At 43.5% G+C, this 7,077-nt stretch overlaps 1 long non-coding RNA gene across 1 annotated transcript in view; it reads right to left on the bottom strand.

The window, feature by feature from the left end:
- LOC125481122 overlaps nt 1–7,059 on the bottom strand; it is an 11,327-nt gene extending 4,268 nt beyond the window's left edge. The window contains exons 1-2 of the long non-coding RNA XR_007261217.1: nt 5,856–7,059; nt 2,012–2,201 (exon numbers count right to left, since the gene is read on the bottom strand). This is a non-coding gene — a long non-coding RNA (uncharacterized LOC125481122). The remainder of the gene's footprint in view (nt 1–2,011; nt 2,202–5,855) is intronic.
- Between the last annotated feature and the right edge of the window lie 18 nt (nt 7,060–7,077).

Here is a 7,077-nt window from a genome sequence, read left to right on the forward strand (position 1 = left end):
GGCCTGCTGTGTTCATCCAGCTCTACACCTTGTTATCTCAGCTATTAGTGGGGATAATTAGTGGCTAACAATGGGTTTTGTGTTATAGCAGACCATCTGATGACAAGTAAAAACTGAAAGAACTGCAGATGCTATAAAGCAGGAACAAAAGCAGAAGTTGCTGGAAAAGCTCAGCAGGTCTGGCTGCATCTGTGAAGAAAAAAAATCAGAGTTAATGTTTCGGGTCCAATGGCCCTGGGAAGGATCACCGGACCAGAAACATTAACTCTGACTTTTTTCTTCATAGTTGCTGCCAGACCTGAGCTTTTGTAGCAACTTCTGCTTTTGTTCGTGTGAATAACAAAGCCTGGCATGTGGGGGGAGTTGGGGTAATGACATGGGAGAAGGTGCCTCAAGCCTTAAAATTGTTGAATTCGATATGGAGTCCAGAAGGTTGTAGAATTCCCAAGCTGAAAATGAAGTGTTGTTCTTCCAGCTTGTGCACTAACACACCAGTTTGTTCCCTGGCCAACATCTGTGTCTCTGGCTTACTGCAGTGCTCCAGGGAAGCTCAACGCAAAAAAAAAACATACAAATCATTGCTTTCGGTCCTCACCTTGCTCGCTCTCTCTCTCTCTCAGGAAACACACCAGAAGACGTAACAATAATCCTTTGAAAACCTTTCAGAGCAAGCTGCACAGTCAGAATAAGGGAGACTTCGCTGGTGTCAGTAAGTAAGTGGGAATATGGGTTAAAGTGGGAATTTAAATAATTTAATTAAAGTGGTAGTTTAATTAATTATAATATAAAAGTCAGATTAGGCCTCAAACCAATTGCATTTAAGGAAAGTAGAACAGCCCAGTTAAACAGAAAGCTGCCTCAGTGATGGGCTGCTATCAAATACTGGAAATTTCTTGCCTCAGTAAGGTTTTCATAGCAATAAGTTTTAAAAATAGTGACTCACAAAAGTACTATATTCAAGAGGGCCGTTCAAAATGCCTGGTCAGTGTAAGTCTGGTGGTCAAAGTGAGGGAGACTTTGCCAAAATTTAACATCTGATAAAACATAATCAGAATATAGTATTTTTATATTGACCAGGTTCCATTAGCTTTGTACAATGTTGGTATCAGCTGAATTCCCAGTACTGTCTGCAATGACCAATGCCTGCTACTAGATGGAGACCAGGAGCAGTGTGAGCAGCGTGGAAAAGAAACCCAAGGTCCAAGATAAGAATGGAGGATGGGACAACAAGGCTGGAGGTGTGGTATGGAGGGTGGGGGAGAAAGCACAGGGGCAATATAAAACTAGGAGCAGGAAAACGCGTCTCAGCCCCTCAAGCCTGCTCCTTACTAAGATCATGGCCAATCAGGTGGTTCCACATTCCCACCGGTCACTGATAACCTTTCACACTCTTGCTCACCAAAAATCTACTTCAACCTCACAAGCAACACTCTGCTTCCACCAGCCTTAGACAAAAAGAATTGAATGAATGCCGTGGCACCTCTAATTATTACGCTAAAGTGTCAAGAGTGTCAGGGGTGTAATGATTGAAACGAGATCAGCCATGCGTGAGCATGACTTCCCTGAATGGACCAGGTTAACAGCCCAATCAGGCAGTCCTTGCACAACAGATATAAACAGGAGTGTCAAGGGTCCTGCTCACTCTAGGAGCTGGCTCGGAGCTAGCTGGGTCAGTGTCCTGTACCACACAGGCATAAATAAAGGGTGACTTAGTGAGGGGATACTTGCCTTTGTGCAGTTATTTCAGGGGGATTTGATTTATTTCACAGAGTAAGATCCCAAAAGTGCTGGGAAAAGAGTGAGCTCTCTGCTCGTCTTGATGTCCCTGACCCACTGGAACAGACCTATCTGATAGCTGCTGCCTTCTGCCACACAGCACTGAATTGCAGAACAGACTAAGGGACTCCAATCTTGGGAAGGAGCTCATGGAGTCAGCACGTTCAATAGAACATGGAAGGGGGGTGCATGGGAAAGATGACAATGTGATGAAGAGATCATGGCCTTGACTCACCTGATGTAGACCCCAAACACGCCCAGCTCAACCACACAGTCTGACAGTTTCAAAGGTGTTCCTGGATGTAGTAGATAGTTCTTCACAGTTTGTGGCTTGATTCTATCCATCAGGATATAAGCTGATCGCTTGGGTCCATCTTTAATGGCTCCAAGGAGCTGCCGGAGCTCTTCCCCAAAAATATTATTTCCTAATGGGAGAAGCACAAGCAGCGAGGATCAAAGACAATATTTCCAGCAGGAGGGAAAGACAGCAAATCAAGATCTGCCAACTAACGGATTGCATTCACAAACAAAAAGGGACATGACTGGGAAGACTCAGCAGGTCTGGCAGCATCTGTAGAGAGAAAGCAGAGTTAACGTTTCAGGTCCAGTGATCCTTCTTCAGAACTGGACCCAAAATGTTAACTCTATTTTCTCTCTCCACAGATGCTAGCAGACCTGCTGAGTCTTTCCAGCAACGCCTGCTTTAGTTTCTCATTTCCAGCATTCAGAGTTGCTTGTTTTTTGTTGCAAGAGTGACAGAGTGAGGATGGATAGGTGAGAAATGAACATGAAAAAACTCAGGGTGGTAAGTGAAAACATGAAAACACAAATGAAGTAAACAGTGTAATCTTCCTCTGATAGTACCATAGCTAGCTGCTATGTATACCTGTCCTAACATAGTTAACATGCTCTGTATTCTCATCGAGATCCAAAGGATCATATTCAGCATGGTCCAAACTAAATAGGTTCCTGACTCCCTCCTAGTCCTGATCTGTGGACGACCAAAACCAAATTTCACTTCTCAGAATACTGCTCAAATACCAAGTTACAAGTCCTGCTAAGACCAGAGTTAAGCCTGGATCAACAAGGATGTTCAAACAACACAACATCCTCAAGAATAAAACTACACTTGTTCATCGCTGGCCAAAATATTCTGCGATAAACCTCCAACTCCAAGACAGCTTTCACAGAACAATAATTTACAATCCGTGTGAACCCTGAGCCAAGCTTCAGATCTGAGCACTAATTCCCATTACTTCAGTACAGACCATCCTTTAAGGGCTTCCTCATCCCCTCTGCATTGGTTTGCAAGTTCCCTGTCTTTGCACCTTCCCTCCTGGGTCTCCAGCCACCATCAGTCCTACATTCATGGACACACTCTTTCTTCTTGTTTCCTCTCTGTTTTCTTTCACGACTTCAACAGTACAGCTTTCTATTTTCAATTGAGGTGATATCCAATTGGAATTATCATGAGACTATTTAATCCAGAGACCCACGTAATGTCTTCGGGACTGTTGCGGAGTTAGGTAGAGTATTTGTGGATTGGAAGGCAGGAAGTTAGAATTTGATATTTGTAAAATCATTGGTGGGGGTTGGGGAAGAGTCCGTGGTCCCCTTTAAAAGCTGATGTGCTTTTTCTGTGCTTAGAGATTCAAAAAACGTGTCTGTGGGCAACTTGTGGGCTGCAGGGGCACAGAGAACTCCTGAAATTGAAACATTTGTATTAAAGGCTGTACGGTTAACAATCCAGGCAGGAGTTTTGTTTTGTTAGCAAGGCAACCAGTTTGAATATCAGCCAATTAATTTAAACCAGGCACTTAGACTCTTAAAAAAAAAACTAAATTAAATCTGATGGTCTTGACAACATTGAAACAATCCTATTGTAAGAAACTGATGTCATCGAGGGTATATAAGAAGAGGGCATTTGAAAATCAGTGAGAGCGCAACTGCTGTCTGATACGAGTTATCAACCATCAGCCCTAAAGAGAAAAATCACTGGCTCTCACAGAATTCTCTAAGCTCTCTGAGTAACCATCATCTAACTAAAGGTACAGCAGCACTCAGTTAATGTTCCTGAATCAAGAATTTGTCGGAGGAAGGCGTTCCTGACTGAAGATCAACGGAGAAGGTACAGAACATTCTGGAAGACATATCCTGGCTGTAATTAAATTTTTATTATTTTGGTTTATAAAGGAAGTGGGTCTTGATTTTATCAAAACAGGACACCATTAGAATCTTGTTTTATTCGGGAATAGTTAGTAGTTAGAAGGGGTTTATTCGATTTGTTAATAATTTAGTTAATTTGTTCACTATTACATAAATAAATTGCTATTTGTTGATTGTAAAGTGGGTGTCAGGGATTTATTTATATTTAACCACTCCTTTATAACAAACTGGGGGCTCATTACACCACTTTCCACACTCCCTTTTAGCTGAAAATAACAAGGCGAGGTGCGCCTCTCTGGGTGTTTTGGTTTTAGTTATCAGAGAGGCGGTTGACCTCGGCTTTATAACAGGGACCCAGGTTCAAATCCCACCATGGTAGATGGTGGAATTTGAATTCAATTAAAATCTGGGATGACCATGAAAACATTGTCAATTGTTGAAAATGCCCATCTGTCCAATTCCTTTAGACCTTACCTGGTCTGGCCTACATGTGACACCAGACCCAAGCAATGTGGTTGACTTTCAACTGCCCTCTGGTTAATTAGAGACTGACAATAAACATTGGCCAGGGCAGCAAAGAGCGTATCCCGTGAATGAATTGACAAATAATCCACCACCTTTGAAACAACCTCTCTCTTTAATGCAAACTCTTTGAAAGGTTTAAGTCCCCATTCCTGCAGCTGTTTTCATCACTGCTCGCTATCATTTTCATCTCTGCGAATGGACTGGGGACAGTCAGATCTCTGGCAGTTCTATCATAACTCGTCTCACACTGCCCATTCCTGCTTGCTGACCTCCACTGGCACCCAGTCTGCTAATGCCTCCATTTGAAAATTCACATCCTGTTTTTCAATTCCAGCCATGGCTTTTTACTGTCCTGCCCTAACTCTAATTGCCTCCAGCCCCACAACCTGTCAAAGTCTCTGTTCTCTTCCAATTCTGGCCACGTCCACTCTCCTGATTTTCAACACTCTACTGTTGGTAGCGCTTTCAGGTGCTTACGCCTGAAGGTCTGGAATGCCTTTCCTAATTGTCTCCATCGGACCCATCCTAACATGGCCGTTTGTCAGGAGGTCAACTTGAGAAACCGATTAGAGGACTTCAGGAAAACAGGATAATTTTATTTCATGCGGATGTATGTAGAGAGGAAACCTGTCACCAGGAAGAGTAAAGCTTGCTCTGGTAGGTTACAGAACCCCTTCAAGTTTTGCACAGATCACAGCATGATATCACATGCCTCTCATTATCTTTGTTTTCCCACAGCCATTGTCTGATCTTTTACCCAAGGCTCCTAGAGTGGCTTCTACTATAATAGCCATGACAGTCTAAATGTAGCACTAGTTATTCATTTCTCTGTCTAGCTTTGCCTATTACCTTAACAACCCTTAACTAACAACCATTTCACTCATCATCAAGTCTGTTTTCACTTTTATGAGGTACTTTGGGACATTCTGATGTTAAAGATGTTAATAAATGCAAACTGCTTTATTGCTTTAATAAAATACTCATTGAGTCAGTGTTTGGAAGCTCACAGTGCAACAAAGAGGGGGTTTAGAAGGTGGGAAAGTTTAGGGATAGTTTAGACTGAAGGTGATAGGGCAAATACATACAGAGTCAACTGGCTTTAGTTTAATGTCTCAACTGAAGGGTGTCATCTGAACTCTGTTGCGATACTGAGTGTCACTTTGGATTTTGTGCTTCATTCATGACAGTGGGACTTGATCCCGTAACCTCTTGATCTACCTGCTGAGCCACGGCTGACATCCAGCATTCTAAAGAAACTTCAGTGGCACTCTGGGCCACTGTGGAATACCAGCCAGGCTCTGTAATATCCAGGTTCTCCCCTCACGGGCAACCATCAGGCCCAAGTACAAGAGGACAACTTGCCCTTGAGTTTAAAATCACCACCTTACCTCCTCCCTCCCGCTGTGGCTTTAGCACAAAACTTTCCGGATCATCCACCGCTTTCTTTATTATTTCATCACCTTCAGGACCCTGTCACCACAGAGAAAGTCCCAGTTAAATAGAGAATAGGAGCAGCAGTAGGCCATTCAGCCCTTCAAGTCTGCTCTGCCATCCAACCCTGGTCCCATTTCTCCTCATACCCTTCAATCCCTTTAGCTCCAAGAACTATATCTAACTTTTTTTCTTGAACACGTTCAGTGTTTTGGCCTCAACCGGCAAAGAATTCCTCAGGCTTACCATTTTCTGGAGTGAAGACATTTCTCCTCTTCTCTGTTCAAGTATTCATCATCTACTGTAGAAGACCATTGCTTTCAGGTAGCTATGTTTCTGCCATTTGCTGTTGGGAATACCCCAGTTTTATCTTCACACTGACTGCATTCAGGGCTGCATGGTGGCTCAGTGGTTAGCACTGCTACCTCACAGTGCGAGGGACCCAGGTTTGATTCCAGCCTTGGGCAACATTCTCTGTGTCTATATGGGTCCCCACTGGGATGTGCAAGTTAAGTGGACTGGCTATGGTAAATGCAAGGCTACAGGGTAGGGGAGGGGCGGGTCTGGATGGGATGCTCTTCGAAGGATCAGTGTAGACTTGATGGGCCGAATGGCCTGCTTCCACACTGTAGGGATTCTATGATTCTACATCACAACTTGCTCCTCAATGTTTCCCCTTTACACCCTCCGTTCCTTCACTCGGAATGAAGCTGTGCTCTAACTGACCTCCAGGATCTTCATCAGTAAATGAGACTCCCTTTCCCTTTCTTCACACCAGTTCAATTTGTCCTAAGTTGCCCTTGAGAGGGCAAACCATTTACATTGTGCATTATAAAAGCTTCATGATCCTCGAGGGGCATCACGATCGAGTCTGCTCCTGTCATCGAGAATAGCGAGTAGAGTACAAGGTCAATAACCAAATGTTTGCTGTTAAAAAGTCTAAGAAATAGGAACAGAAGGTCATTCAGCCCCTTGAGCCTGTTACCACTTAGGTGCCACAGCTAGGACTGTGGGCGATGGTTTAACTTTGTTTGTATTCTCTCGAACATAGGTGATTAAACTGAAATAGAACAGAGTTTACCTGTTTCCCCTGCCCCCAATCAAATCCTTCAGCTGCTTTAGGTGAAGAGAAACTGTTCTGCCTTTGTCATGTCGGAGACAGAAATTGTTAGATTTCTG

The sequence above is a fragment of the Rhincodon typus genome, unplaced genomic scaffold (genome assembly GCF_021869965.1).
Source record: "Rhincodon typus isolate 14 unplaced genomic scaffold, sRhiTyp1.1 hic_rhity00000933, whole genome shotgun sequence".
Taxonomy (NCBI): Eukaryota; Metazoa; Chordata; class Chondrichthyes; order Orectolobiformes; family Rhincodontidae; genus Rhincodon; species Rhincodon typus.